The sequence below is a fragment of the Camellia sinensis genome, chromosome 1 (genome assembly GCF_055761805.1).
Source record: "Camellia sinensis isolate YWXY chromosome 1, ASM5576180v1, whole genome shotgun sequence".
Lineage (NCBI taxonomy): Eukaryota > Viridiplantae > Streptophyta > Magnoliopsida > Ericales > Theaceae > Camellia > Camellia sinensis.
Genome location: NC_138961.1, coordinates 152,694,948 through 152,711,296, shown reverse-complemented (window position 1 = coordinate 152,711,296; position 16,349 = coordinate 152,694,948). Strand labels below are relative to the sequence as shown.

At 37.8% G+C, this 16,349-nt stretch overlaps 1 long non-coding RNA gene across 1 annotated transcript; it reads right to left on the bottom strand.

Moving 5' to 3' along the window:
* Positions 1–14,317: 14,317 nt before the first annotated feature.
* On the bottom strand, positions 14,318–15,946 carry LOC145798719 (uncharacterized). Its single transcript, XR_014340176.1, has 3 exons — positions 15,745–15,946; positions 15,414–15,484; positions 14,318–14,618 (listed from the first exon to the last, which is right to left on the bottom strand). It is a non-coding gene; the product is annotated as an uncharacterized LOC145798719 (long non-coding RNA).
* Positions 15,947–16,349: the final 403 nt, after the last annotated feature.

Below are 16,349 nucleotides of genomic sequence, written 5' to 3'. Positions count from 1 at the left end.
GTTTGGGCCGAATAAGCCTCCGAATTCGGAGCACCCATAGTTCGAAAGCCCGAACGGCCGGGTAACCCTCTAAATTCGAAAGGACCAAATTTGAGAATAGAATGGCATGGATCAATATAGGATTGTCACAAGTAGATACAAACATGAATCGAAATAATAAAGCAAATATTTATTTCATTAAATAAACACAAATTCATGACTTTTTGATGAATTCACAAGTGTAATAATGTATTGATATCTAATTCTATTTGGCACTCTCTTCATCGTTGGATTTCTCGGCATCATAAGCCTTGAAAGGAAATTTGTAATTCTGATACAGAGATGACGCTGAATCGATACCCGCGACCTGTAGAGCCGTGATCCATCCATGCTGAAATCCATGATTTTCACACGGATAAACATCCTCAGCTAATTTTTCCTTTGTCTTTTCAATACCAATTTTTCGGCCATCAGGAAAACCTTGTTCGTAGGCCTTCATTCTTATTGTTTCTCTTGCGAACATGCTCGCCATATCTCGGTCGGCAATCGCATGATCCAGCAAACGTTGGTTTACTATTTTCGCCACAATCGGGTTCATTTGACTCGCCGACTGTGTTTTGGAAGCCTTAGCTTTCTTCAGCTCGTTCTCGGCTTTCTTTGCACGAGTTTCCAAGCTCTGAATGCGACCTTCTTTTTGCTCTATCTCTCTTCATGTGCCACGAAAATGCATGCCGATTTCATAGGAGGTGTATAGTCCCTTTACCGCTCTATGGATGCCCCCCTAAAAAACTTGGTAATTGGGCCAATCGACCATTGATTGCTGGACTTCGGGCGAAAAAAATCTGTCAAGTGAACTCAACTACCACATTTGGATAATAGATAATCGAATCCGCTTCCGTCATCGGTTTATTCCCAACGAAGACTGAAAAACTCAACGGGCGTGGTGTCCTACTGGTTTCATTTCGCGAACGGGGGGAGCTCCCTCGCTGCTGCCTCTCCTTCCTGGGTGAATTTTCTGCCCCGCTCCCTCTTGGAGATCTACTTCGACGACGGGGGAAGTGGCGCCTTTCGCGCTCCTCCGATGTCCTGTTTCCCTTTCGCGTAAGTTCGCCACCTCGATTCATCTCTAAGTCTAGTTCAGTTAGTGTCCCACCTTCCCCTCTGCTATTGAAGAATATTCTTCTCGACATCAAAATTTCCTCAGTTCAACACTATGCTCTTTTCCCTCTCATAGTCGATTGAATTTGAAAAAAGAACAAAACTCACGCGCACTTAGCCCCCACCCACTTATTAATTACAAGTGCAGCGTTCTTAAAGCGATCACTTCAATGCATTGCATCGACAAATTACTGTGCCCCACCCAATCCATGCACCAGAAGTATTCAGCGACTCTGTTCATAGATCAGCTCGGGTAAGGGCAGATTAATAAATCTATTCAGCTTAATTGCAATGCATTGTGCCAACAAATTACTGTGCCCCACCCAATCCGTGAACCACAAGTATTCAGCAATTATGTTCATTGATCAGCTGGGGCAAGGGCAAATTAATAAATCTATTCAGCTTAATTGCAATGCATTGCACCAACAAATTACTGTGCCCCACCCAATCCGTGAACTACAAGTATTCAGCGATTTTGTTCATTGATCAGCTGGGGCAAGGGCAGATTAATAAATCTATTTGGCTTAATTGCAATGCATTGCACCAACAAATTACTATGCCCCACCTAATCCATGAACCACAAGTATTCGACGATTCTATTCATTGATCAGCTGGGGCAAGGGCAAATGCAGAAGGATTATGTTATTGCCAAATTAAGCTACATCATACTTGGCTATTAATTAGCACAAGTAGAAAGATTATGTTATAGCCGATTATATTATTGTCGAATTAAGCTACATCATACTTGGCTATTAATTAGAACACGCAAAAAGATTATGTTATAGCCGATTATGTTATTGCCAAATTAAGTTACATCATACTTGGCTAATAATTAGCATATGCAGAAAACAGACAAAAAGGCAATTTTAATTAATAAATTGAGTACAAACAGTCATCATTTTACACATGAAAATTTCCCTATATTTAACTTCTAAACAAAATAAATAAGCAACAATCTACAAAAGCTACGTACAGCAAAACACCAAACAAAAAGCAAAAAGCAAAATTACATTGATATATGGAGCTCATTCTTCAAGATCAGACTCCAGTGGTTTAACCTCTAACTGCTCGTATGGAATTGGCTGCTCCAATGTCACATTAGTGGCAGCTAGAGCTTTGAGTCAGCCGTGTTTGAAACCCAATTTTCGAACTTAGGCACTTCTTCCACATATTTTTCTAAGGCGGCATTTTCTCCGGCTTGGAACGCCTTGGAGATCTCAGAGTTGGCAATTTCTTTTTCCTTCTTCGATTCTGCCAAGTCAGCTTCCAATTTGGCAATCACTTCCTTGGCCAACTTGAGTGCGTCCTCACTCACGTTCACCCTTTCTTCGGCGGCCTGCCTGAGTTGATCTGAATATTTAGCCTTTTCTTCCTCGACATTGGCCTTAGCTCGCTCTTCAGCCGCTTTTCCTCCCTCAGATTCAACTCTAAGGGAGGCCTCTTCAGCCTTGCCCTTTTTAGTTTCGAGTTCGACTTTGAGCAGGCCAATTTGCTCGATAACGTCATAATGATGGTAGCCTATCTCTGCGATCTTGCTTGCCATATATAAACAAAGGATTAATAAGATAGCTGGCATAAAAAAGAATGAAATATTTTTTCTAAGTTACATACCAATATCACTGATTGAGCAGCCAATGCTATCGACACCACAACTGGCTCTGCACAGAACGCTGCTTTGTCAATCGGCAAAGAAATCAACGAGGCCACACTTAAGGCCACGACGGAGTCCTTCAAAGCCAAAGCATCTGAACCAAGCGGCACGTTCTTTATTTTTGGTTGCATGATAAACAACGCAGCCAAGTCCTGCGACTCTTCTACGCACAGCCGTTTATCAGTTTGATTTTCTAAAGAATCGACTTCGTGCTCGGCGGGGTGTTTTTCCCCCCTCTGTTCGGCCACTAGATTGTCCGATTGATCAATGATAATTTGCTCCATTTTGGCTATAACAATTTGCTCTGTTTCTTCAGCAGGAGCAGGCGGCGAAAACTCGACCACAACAGATGAGGTTTCAAACCTGGCAACTTCGGCCCTCCTTCAAGTTGCCATCTTCTCGACATTCTTTCTTCTGGCCATTTGCGCGAGCGACTCCCCAGCCATATTCTAAGGATATGTGCCAGGAAGGTCTCCTAAGTCGGTGAAAATATTGTCTTCTAATGATATATCGACTCGGTCCGAAACGGACGGAAAGTTGAAGCCGACTTCCTCAAAGGCCAAATTAAGAGCCACATCAACCTCCTCCCCTAGAATGTTAGATTTGTCCAAGTTGGACTGATTCAACTATTCACTGACTTGTTCGGCGACTTGCTCTGAATCCGAAACTTCAAGACCAATCTCTCTAAGGTTCTTGAAATTTGGGAAAATGAGTGTCGTGAGCTGCTATTCTCCCTTTGGAATCAAAATGTGATCAGCGGCTGAAAAAGTAGCGTACGTCAACTCGTACCGCAATAAGATATGAGCAGCCCTCCCTTGCTTTAAGAGGTTTGGACAGCTAAAGAATTGGAGCTTGGTTTTGACTTGTTGGAGCACAGCATCGTCAGCCGAGACAAGTGCTTTTTTCAAGTCGTTACCTACACAAATGAAATGATAAGTGTATGCAATCTAAGCCGGATAAATATATAACAAATGCGCATAGAAATGGGACTATACGGCCACCTAGTTCGCCTTTTTGTCTAGGCATAGGATCTAGGCAATCTTCACCTTCGCCGAATTCCCAGTTGCCTTAGACAAGGACCATTACATCGTCAACTCGCTTACCAGAGTTGGCAAGCATAGTCACCAGTTAGTGATCAGTGTCCTTGGCCCTGAGAAAGTAGCGTCCCTGCCGACCAGATGATTTCGCCAAGGCATAACAATGCCGAATAGCAGAGATACCTAGATTAATCCTAAGTTGGCGGTTTAGTTCTATTATTTCCATTATGATTTGGTAAAATTTTACGTTGGGTTGTGAAGGGAGTAGACCCCAGTAACGAAGGACGGGCCTCAAAAATGGATGAAGGGGGAAACAAACTCCACCCTTAGCGATTGACAAAAGAGGAAAGATGATCGTACTCTCATCAGTCCTCTTCATATCGAGCACACTATCTGCCACATGACATATGGACATCGTTTGGAATGGAAAAATGGCGTCGAAAAGTGGAAACACGATCCGTGGAAAGAAGATCTTTCAAATGTTTCTTCATCCGAATAAGAATGGAAAATACTCTAAACTAAAAACAAACGAGAAAATGGGAGTTGGAATGAGAAAGAAATGCAAGGAAGAGAAGAACTTATTAGGTAGAGAGAAAAGGACAATGGGGAGCAGGTAGAAGTTGCAGAAGTCGTGAAGTTGCAGAGGTGAATTCGAAAGAGCTTTGCAAATTCAAAAAATATCTGAAGAGACAGTGCGGCAGCATATCGCATTAAATGAACAACGCGCACGAAGGGGCGGGAAATCGTAATGATTTCTAAACCATGGTCGTTCTCACGCTTCGGTATTGGAATGAGTGCAAGCACCGTATTTTTTACTTTCCATATATTAAAACCAAACATGTCGAATAATTGGCTTTATTCGGATGTTTGGGCAATTGTGGGGTCGAATAATTATGTGTTGAGGAAGGCCAAGGAATTTGAAGACATCTGGCTGAAGTCAATTCGGCTATAATCTAAGGTCGAGTATAGTCAGCGGATGGGAACCAGCACGCAATCAGAAGGCCGAATAAGCCATCATGTGCGAGGTGGGCCCCATCCATGGGCTCAAAGGGTAATATGAAAAGAGGAACGTCAACAAAAGAAAGGTATGTGAGAATAGATAAAATAACTTGAGAGAGAAGTAAACTTGAGAGCATACTAACTTGTCCGTCGGAGTGCTAATTCCGGCACCCCCGATCGGAGTGTTCATCCCTTTTTCAGGTAGCAATCAGATGATCAAGGGTGTCTGACTCGATCCTGGAGTATTTCTAAATTCACTTCTCCACAAAGAATAAGATGAATCAGGATACGAACAACCAAATAATACAAGGAATCTTGGATCCAAAACAATATACGGGTCGGATCTAAACCGAAATCGTTATATTTGTTTTTTTTCCTTAATCAAAGATATTAGAAATTTATTTTTCTTGTCTTTCTTCACAAGGAATTCTGATTGAAGCCTGGTGGATTAGTTAGAAAGAAACTTAATTTTGTTTGCAGAGATTTATATATTTTCTTTGTTTTGAGAAATTAGATTTGATTAAATGGCTGATTGACATAGAAGAAAGTTTACACTAAAAAAAAAAAAACGTAGAAGAAAGTTTTTATCTTGGTCTTAAATGTATGGGTTTACTTTGTTTTGAAAATTAGCATATAATTTGGTGAGAACAGATGATTTTGGGGTAAGCCTTCGATTAAAATTTATAAATAATATGAACGAGTATGGAAACATTGAAACAAATTTCGAGATTGAATTGAGGTACGACATGTGACTTTTGTTCATGAACACAAATTGAAGTACGACATGTGACTTCTGCTCTCGAAGTCATATTTTTTTATCCTAATTTTGTTGTTTAAACCTTCATTTTTTTGGTAATTTAAAAATGTGTATTGACATTGGATATCCATAAACAAAGTTCTAACATTGCTTTTAACTTCCTTGCAGCCAATTTGAATTTGGTAGATAGAAGTCCTCAAGAGGCATAACATATGCAAGTAAAATGTTAGTATTAGTACTTTATTCTGTTTATAATAGATTTAGTTATTCTATTGCACATGTAAATTTGTGTCTCGAGTGATTGCATGGTGAAATTATTTTTAAACCTCTTGCTCTTTGTAAAAAGGAATGGAACAAATTAGAACCAAGGAAATTTTCAAGAAGTAGGACCGAGACCTGATGAAATACATACACCGACCCGATCTCTCCATTCATTTTATTTTGGTATTCTGTTAATATCTATTTGTATGTAGTTGTATATTTTACATTATACGAATTCTTATATTCATTTTCATATGTTTATAGCAAAAACCAATCAAAGGGGTTGGAAAAAAAAAAACAAAAAAACAAAACAAAACAAAACAAATGAAAATAGACGTGAAGAACGTATTCTTGTTGTATGTAGTATTCCTCTTGTACTTGTAAGCTTGTATTTAATTGTTCATATGATTTTATGCATGAAATGTAGGATATTGGACACAAATGGAATCAACTTCCCAAAGACGAAAAAAATAAGTGCATACAAATGGGAAGGCTGCAATTTGAACAATATGTCCAATTGAAAATTATGGTCCAACAAAAGCCTCCAAAAGTAAAAATTCAAACCCGGATTGAGCTTACATCAATCTGTAAGATTATTAGAAGGCTGGACAAAGCACAACAACAAGCAGTGGTTGATATGGGGTTTCGTGGCATCCTAAGACTTTTGTACGCGCACATAGATCATGACTTGTGCCATTGGTTAATTCAGAACTTTGATCCTTCAACTCCTTCATTGAATGTCCACGGTCTTCGAATGCTTATCATAGTAAAAGATGTTCATGAGTTGATGGATTACCTTCTAATGGTCTAGTTGTCAAGTCAACAGGGTCTGCAGATGAAATCACAGACCTATGTGATGAACTTGCAGTGAAGAATAAATTTGTTCCGTTGACATCTCTAAAATCTTATTTGATTGAAACAAAAGATGTTGGAACTGAATTTAAAAGGAAATTTGTCTTGTGTATCATAGGAGCCCTCTTGTTAGGAGTGCAAAAATGGCACACAGCCGTGGACGGCCCGAAGCCAGCCAGCATCCCAAGGTGCGCTGGGCCCATTTGGAACGGTTTGGGCCCAAGCCCAAGCCTAGCCTGAGCCCCTAGGCCTGGGCCTGGGCCTGCGCTATCATTTTGAAACCTGGCCCAGCCTGCCAGCCCGTGTGGGCTTGCCTTTTTTTGCGCCCCGCCTTTCGAAAAGGGTTTGAAAAGAAAGGCCTCACAGTTCGGACTCCCGTGGTTCTGAATCCAATCTCACAAGTGCAATGTGAAATTGATAATCACCAAAGAATCCAAATCCGGCAAACCTTTTTGGAAAATCGATTTTAAATCAAATAATGCAAAAACTAGATTGCTTTGCCAGATATAGAGTCGCCACCTAAATATTTTATTTTAGGGAAATTTAGGAAATCCTGACTCGTGCCAAAGGCCAAGTGTCCGTCATCACCAAAGTTGCCTCGGGTCGGGAACTTGGGTACGAAAGGGAAAGTCCTGAAATGAGCACCCCCGCTCGCCCGATCAAGGATCGGCCTCTACTATCATGATATGTTTTTTTATAAACATTATGTGTTCTTGTTCCGGTTATTAATCTAACCTTACTATGTGATGCGCAGGCATACAATTATAGACTACATTGCAAGAATTAGAACATTTCAAGTCATGTTTGTTTGCGAAAATGGTTTGAATTTGCCACCCTTAAGTGGGCTTAGAAATACGGATTTGCCACGTCAAGTGTGCTTAAAACATGATTTGCCACTTCGTAAAGTGGGCTTAAAACTCACACTCATTGAATCGTTCCAATTCAAGCAACAAAGCCTTCATCCACAGACATTCATGCAGTTTAACATTTATGCACATAGGCTCATGGCAAGCATGCGAAACATAGTAACATGGCAATCACACTCATGCAAGCATGCTAAATTGTAAAAGCTCACCGAGTACTCCAAGCCAAAACAAAAACTAGTTAGAAAGAATGCATGGTCCTAACTATACAAGATGCCTAATGCAACACATGCAACATGAAATTAATAGGCTCGGCTACTAATATGGCATATGCACAATATGCGATTAAACATGTATTTAAGTAAGTATTGAAATTGACAATGCAGTTTGAATGATGAGCCGAGCCTCGGTACATGCAAGACAAAATGAATAGATGCAAATATGCAAACATAAGGTATGCTAATCGAAACGTGATCCCTAATCTAACCATCAAAAACGGATAAATAAAAGGGAGAAAGACGTGGGGTTGGAAGACATGCACACACGCACGAACACTTATTATAACATTATGCCCTTGCGAAGGAGGGTCCGAATGAATAAGCTAAGCAACTAGCTACGCTAATTAAGCTAAGCTATTACAAACCGAAACTAATTAACTATTCTAGTTAACTAATTATTACAAACCGAATTAAACTAATTAATTGCAATATGAATTAATTAATTAAATAATTACAACACTTGCATGAATGAATTAGCTACAACTAATTAATAAAGCAATTAAACGGCCTCGAGGGACTAGGGATGCATGCATGCTCGAATTCTCCTCCCGAAAATGTTACCGCCTTGCCTTTGCAACCTCTGTTTGCACTTGCTTGAACACCAACAGCGCTGCCAGCTTCCAGAACACCTCTGCTCCAACTCAGGAACACACTTGTGCAAAATTTCATTTCTAGCCGATCAGCTAATACAGGTGGCCGGTCGACCAGCCACCCCTTCCCTGAACTTCCTTTTTTTGGTGCAATAGAGAGCAAACAAAGGCAAAGCAGTGTATTCTCAAGGAGTGTATGCACTACTACCCTCCTTATCATCACACAAGCTCAAAGGAGTGTAACTCTTGGCTCTCAAACCATCAACCAAGCAATTTTCATGCATGATGGCCAAATAACCAAGCTTGTACAAGTTTAATGAGTACAAAACAAGACTCAATAAAACCATCACCCTATCATGCATGATCAAGGGTGACGGTGACCAAGGAAAGTGGCACGTTCATCACTTTGAGTATGAAACGTTCCATTTTTCTCGTGTTCGAATTAACGTCCGATCCGAACACATACAATGCAACATGAAAGATGCTTTATCTTGCCTCTTTTACTTACCCATTTTTATTTACTCATTTTCGATTACCAATCCATTCTTTAATTGATTAGTCCAAAAGTAAGTGTCCTCTAATAGAAGAGGTGTCAACCAAGGGATGATTTAAGACAAGAGAGAGGTCATGCCGTTGGTTAGTAGAAACTCTCAAAAGAGGATTAAAACCTTTAAGCACAAACCTCGATCTCAAGCTTAAACACAACCCGAAGGTTAACCAACCCTCAAAACAAATGAAAAAGTGAAGAAATGAGGAAGGTTGTAGAGATGATTAAATGCTGAAAATGAGTGACAAAGGCATAAACAAATGCTATCAACTCAAATAAGAATTGTGAAGACTATTACACTAGAGGCATACAAAATAAAGCTCAAATGTAGCCAACAGCTCAAAATAGTCCTAAATTAGTCCAAAACAGGTCCTAAAACATGTTGGAATTAAGCTAGAAAATGCTAGATTAATAGGCTAAAATAAGGAGCATGCTAGACTAATAAGCAAGATACAAAGAGGGGAGGCTAACCCTTCCAAATTTGGACTTCAAAATATGTTTTTAGCCACTAAAATAGCTCTGAAAAACAGTGTTTAAAAGCTCTGAAAAAGATGATGCAAGGGTGGGAAACACAAGGGCAAAGGCCTCCAAAACAAGGTACAAAGAAGGGCTCTCAACCCCTCAACCTTTAATGGCCTTAGGATCTAAGCTTCAGCCCAAAAACACAGAGTTTTTATAGCCCAAATCAGTTGGAAAACATGCTAGAATGAATACAAGAGTAGGTAAAACAATAAGCTAAAACATGAGGTTACACTACAACCATGCAAAAGACTACTCATACAACACAAATAGCCCCAAACAGAGCTAAAGCAGCCCAAATCAGAGGCAAAAACTTGCTGGAAATAAGCTAAGTTAAGCTACAAAAACATGCTAACATATGAAGCTAACTAATCATGCAAGCAAGACAACAAGAAGGAGAGGCTAACCCCTCCAATTTTGAACTTCAAAACATGGTTTTTACCACTAAAAATCCTCTGAGATTCAGTGGTTTAAAGGCACAAAAAGTTTGATTTGAAGGTGAGGAAAGATAGCACAAAAGCTTTGACAACAAATGAGTGAGAATGGTGAACCACCCCCTTACTTGAAATGGCCTTAAACCAACACTTTCAACCCACAAAAATAGAGGTTTTTTCAGTTCAAAACCACCCCAAAAACAGTACCAAAAGATGGCAAAAACAAGTATGAAAAACAAACTTAAAGGGTAAAGGTTATACCTCTTGAAGCCAAGCACACTTTATGCACAAATAAGGCCCCAAATCAAGCTAAAATCACCTTCTAAAGCTCAAAGAATGTCCCAAGGAATCTCAGCTCAAAGATAAACAACTTTGATCAAGGATGTCTAGGCAAAGGAGAAGTGTATCTCTACTTGTATGCACAAAAGAGCAAGAGAGAGAGAAATCTAGAGAGAGAAAATTGTAAAGAGAGAGGCTCCCAAAATTTTTTCAACCTTAAATGTTCTAACCTCCAAAACAATAGAGAAGGCCCTCTATATATAGAAAAAAGAGAGCTCAGGTCAAAAATATCAACAAAACAGACAACTGGAGCTTGTGGGAGACAACTGGAAGTAAATATCTACAAAATTTGGGCTTTTTTCACCAGTGGTCAGCTAGGAGTGTGCATTGTCGGCTACCAAAAATCTACTTCCAAGCCCAACTTCAAATGGACATATCTCCTTTATCTGGACTTCTTTACAGATCATTCTTGTGTCTAAATTGAAGCCCCAGAAGTAAGATTTCCAATGGTGGCAGTCTCACATCAAAATTCCAAGTGTACAAAAAGATATGTCTATTTTAGTGAAGACTGTTCATTTCAGCTCAATCGGATTGATGCCTAACTTCAACTAGCCATATCTCCCTCACTTGGACTCGGCTTTAGGAGATTCTTGAGTGTAAAATGAAGCCCCGGAAGTCTTCTTTCCAATGGTGGTGGCCTCACAACTTAATTCCAAATGTAAAAAAGGATAGACCTGATTTAGTGAAGGCTACCCGGTTCTCTCTTAACGGTTCATGCCCAACTTCTTCCCCAACTTGGTTTCTTCTCTCCTCTCTTATTTTCTTCAACTCCAAACCTATAAATAAGGTGTTTTGAAAGATTTTTCAAAAATTTCATCTCTCTTTCATGCATTTTCACTTTCTCCTTGCTCGGTTTACCAAAAAGCGAAACATTTAACGAAATGCGAGCCTCGGAACATCGTAAGAACTTTTTCAAAAATATTTTGAAAGAGAGGGTTTTAAGATCTAAAAATCATTGTTCAAAATAGTTTTGGTCCAAAAATGGGGTGTAAGGTTGGGATTTGACGCTATCCTTGCCAAAGAAATCGAACATTTGCACTGTACAACTTTCATCACCAAGTAAGCAATCACTGATGCCCAAGTCTTAAGGGCGGTCAAAAAGGGGGTGTCTACAGCCCACTTCAGGCCAACTCAAAGGCCCGGCCTGAGACCCAGTTTCTTTTTTAGTGAAAAATAATAAAATTTTAATAGAAAAAATATTTTAAAAAAAAATGGGTAGGCTCGCCAAGCTCGAGGCCAAGGGCCCATCGGGCCGGCCCAAGGCCCGAATACCCTAAGCCTGGGTTACGGCATGGGCATAATTTTTTTTAACCCGTGGGCCGGGCTAGCCCGACCAGACCCGAATTTTGACCGGAGCCCGCGAGGCCCGACGTGGGTCAGGCCGGGCCAAATATACACACTTACCTCTTGTGCCCCACCACAAAGGCAAGCATACATCAATCATTCATTGAGATGGTTAAGAATGTTGAGTCCATCAGTCAATTCATTTAGGCAAAGCACACGCTTGATTTTCTTGTCGACCGCATTCATATTGCCAAGGAAAAAGCTTACCGTGTAGGCAAATCAAATTCATTTCACAAAATGCACAAACAATGTTACAATAATATATTTGCATTTAGTTATATTCTGATTGGATGAAAACAAATCAATTTGTTTATTGTTCTCCAAACACTACATAGATCTTTTGTCCTTGAAAATGTGTTTAACTAACCAAATAAGAAAATAGCAAGAAGAAAAAAAAAAAAACAAAAAAACAAAACAAAACAAAACAAAACAAATTGATTTGTGGCATAGCAGTTGTTGCTGCACTTAGGGGCAACAATAACCCCAAACTTGCTCTGAGTCCACTCTCAACTAAAATTATGTCATTTATTGATCATTTAAAATATTTCTCAAGTTTCAAACAAATTGATATTGATTTTCAGAGCCATACTAATTTTATTCTCGCCAGTAATACTTTTATCCCTTTTCCATCATTGTCATATAATAGAATTTCACAAAAGCAGGGCAGTATAATGTTGATCTAACATGCACATAAACCATCATGCATTTGACTACTTTTATAATCAAAACCAATAAGAGTTCACCACCCCCTTTATGAGATTTCGTCAAACATAGCAATGTCCATGAGATTGATAACTCTAGAGTTCCTAAAAATTCACACAACTATGAATGCCCCCCCCCCCCCCCAAAAAAAAAAAGATCATAATAAATATGTATTTCTAACGCAAGATTTTTTTTTTTTTTTTTTTCTTCGGAAACCGGGGCAAAAGCTTATTGCTTAATCAAATCAATATGACTTCACATAGTGTGGATGTTTGAGAGTTGTTATTTTAGTAAGTTATTTTAGTTTTTACCTATTTTAGTAGACTAAAATTTGTGTTTAAGAAGATGATTGAATTTTTTTATAATTAGATGTGATATTTGTGATAGAAAAAGTAAAATAATTATAAGTTTGATGTAACATTTTATCTGATTAACTATTTTAGCCTATTTTGTCATTTTGTAAATTTTAGCTTAAAAAGTTAAAAAAAGTCTTTGCCAAACACCCGTATACTTCAAAGAATCTTGATTGGTAGCTCGAAAAAGCCCTCCCCCGAATCCCCCGAATTTGAAAAGAAGAAGAAAGAAGAAGAAGGAAGAAGAAGGAAAAGGGGGGCCAACATCAACCGGAGGGGGGCTTAGGCAGAGGAGGGGGGCAGAGGCGGAGGCGGGGGCGGGGGAGGGGGGCGGAGGAGGAGGCAGGGGGCAGAGGCGACGGCGGGGCTGGGCTGCGACGACGAAAACCGGGTTGGGCTGCGACGGAGCTAGGCTGCAACGACGACCGGGCTGGGCGACGATCGGCGATCGACGAGTCTCTCTTCTCTTTCTCTCTTCCCCTCTTCTTCTCTCTTTCTCTCCCTCTTCCTCTCTGCGTTTCAGATTGGAAAATGGAATCGTTTTGGGCATTTGGGGGATTCGAAGAGAAAAGTTTCGAACTACAAAACATTATTCATACTTCAAAAGCATAATATCCCTCATAAAATGAACGTTGCATAAAGTGAACAAGTCTAAGAACAACTAGTTTCTATTACTCCCAACTGACCCCTTCAAAGCTTCAAAATCAATTCAGGAAATCAATAAAATAAGATACAAAGTAAGCTAATATAAAAAATACTAAATCCTTGATATCCTTTTTTTTCTTTTTTTCTTTTTTTTTTCTTTTTTTAACTGAATTGGAAGAGTATTAATTAGCATCAAGAAACAAGATATATATAATGAGTGGTGTTTTAGGAAATTAGTAAAAAACTGACTTTTTGACTTTTTGACTTTTTTGATGACTTTTTTGACAAAAAAACTGAGTTATTTTAGATAAAAAAAAACTAATTTTTTTGACTAAAAAGCTGAAAAGCTAAAAAACTAACTTTTTTCGTACGTTCCCAAAAGAAGCCTAAGGCTCAAACAAAAAAACCAAGAGATAGACAAATCGTAGCCGCAATGAACAACTATACAGATCATAGTCCTAATCAACTATATGATAAAAAAAACAAATCCATAATCTAAAACAAAGAGACATTAAGCCCATTGACATTGAAAGAATTTATTATTTTATAACCAAGAAAAAAATTACAGAGATAAGCTAAGATGAAGTAAATGCATAGAAAACCACTTAAAATATGCTAAATCAAGCCCTTTTCTTCTGCATCATGCAAAATATGTTAAATCAAGTCTGAAATAAATATGCCATTTATATCATACCAACAGAAAAGAAACCCTAACACAAGCAAAACTAGCAATGGAAGAGCAGAATAAACAAGAGCCAAACAACCATCCACAAAATCAAATCATGACCAAATTTTTCTACTAAGCCTTTGGGTGTTTGTTACAAATTTTTGGAGAAAATTATTTTGATGGAAAATTATGGTAAAATTATAATTATTTTAGTAACAAATTACAAATAAAAATATTCATAAATAGTCTTACAATAAAACTAGGGATAACTCATGCCTAAAGGCAATCTCCAACCAAATTTAATCATACTTTTTTTTTGTTTTTTTATACATCTATTTCAAATAGTGCTAAGTAAAAATTTTACAAATATGCTTTCAAAATATTCTACAGATACCTCAAGCACATCGGCCAATGTCACTGCTCTATGTATCCAAATTCTACTAATACAATCATACAAATTATGCGGTAATTTATATAGGAATACTCTTATTACAAATATTCCCTCAGGCTCTGGAACTCCTTCCCTTCGGTTGAACAAAAAAGGTTCAATCTTGTTCAATCATAGCATAGGCGAAACCTGGCAGCCCACCCAAAATTTGACATTCTCTGGTCCCGGAAGCAAACTGTACTTTCCTTCCTTCCCCTAGCAGGCAAAATTAAATCAATATGAATAAAAAAATAATAATTATAAACGAATTATACGTGCCTAAAGGAAATCCAACACAATTTGACATCATGCAAACCAACCATCCAGCAAGCATGCCAAGCCAAGGCACTAAAGTTGTGTTTTCTATCAATTACTTTATCTAAAGGACTTCTATTCTCCAAATTCAAATTGTCTACAATATGGCCAAGCTGTCAATACTCATTTTCTAACTTCTTCAAAATTTAAAAAATGAAAAGGTTACCAAAACTGGATAACAAAAAAAAAGCAGAGGAATGATTATAAATTAGTTATAGAGTAGATGAATATAACAAATACTGAAACCTAATAACAATAATACTAATGTTTTCTCAAAGATGAGCTAACAGTTTCTGGAACAAAACTTTTAACTAAAAATTAGAATAATAATTTGTCAAATCAAACTTACAAAAGGTAAAAAACAAAAATCAGATTAAAAGCAATAAATTCAAAGAAAATCTCAAGGATTTCCTCAATCTTCATAGCACAAAGAATGCAAACCATAATTTCCTTAATCCAATTGGAAATATTGAATATATCACAGACCCATTTTACAAACCTTGTGAAAATGTATGGGAGGTGAGTACCCTTATCACCTTGTTGTAAAGAATTGAAATATCTTCCTAACAAGTTATACTTCATGCCCAAAATTGAAATATTTTGGTTTTGATTTTGAAACCAGAACACTATATTTTGATTTCAATTTTTGTAGTTCCGTGTATATGAACTAAGCTAAGAAAACAGGAAATCGTTTACCAATATCTTCAAAATTATCCAACGCCTATGAACACCCCCTTTATGCACGCGAAAAATCAATTAAATTCCATCTGAAAATACAACCCATATAAAACCCATAAGAATTTTATATACAAAAAATCAAAACCCCCGATCAAAAATCGTTGAATTGAAATTCAATGCCCCAACTTTAATCAGCCATCCAAACAGTTGAATCAAATGCCCTAATTTAAGAAGGGAAGGGTTTCAGAAAACAAAAGGGGAAAAAAAATCAGCTTTTAGCTTCAGAAGGCAAGGGTTTCAAAAAAGAAAAAAAGAAAGGAAAAAACAAATTCTAGGTCTACAATCTTACCAATCTCCAGGTCTTTCCCAAGCCAACGAGTTCGAAAGGTTGCAGGGAAAAGAGGAGCAGCGTCGATGGGTGTCGAGGAAGAGTGGGTGACGCAGAGGTGTGCCGATGTGTTTTTCGTTCTGAGACTAAGAGAGAGAGAGAGAGAGAGAGAGAGAGAGGAGAGAAAAGGAAAAGATGGAGGAAACTGTTGTGCGTGTGATGGGCGGGAAATCAATCAGCTTGTTTGAATTTTCTGAATTCACTTTCTACAAAATTGAAGGCTATGTTTGGTAAACCTCTTAAATTGTAATTTCACCCATTGATTTGAGTGTGTTGTTTATTTTAAATTTTTAAATCATAATTTTATACACATTTCTTAAAACTAAATTCAAAACATAATTATTATTTTTTAAAACTTATAACCAAATACATAATTCAAAACTATTTTCAAAACTCAATTCAAATCAATATTTTAATTTTTTAAATATTTAAATATTTTAATTTTGTTAAGATTTTAAATATTTTAATATTTAAATGTGTTATGATTTTTTTAATTTTTTAAATATTTTTAAATATTTTAATTTCAAAATATTACGATTTTAATTTTTAAAATTTTAAAATATTTT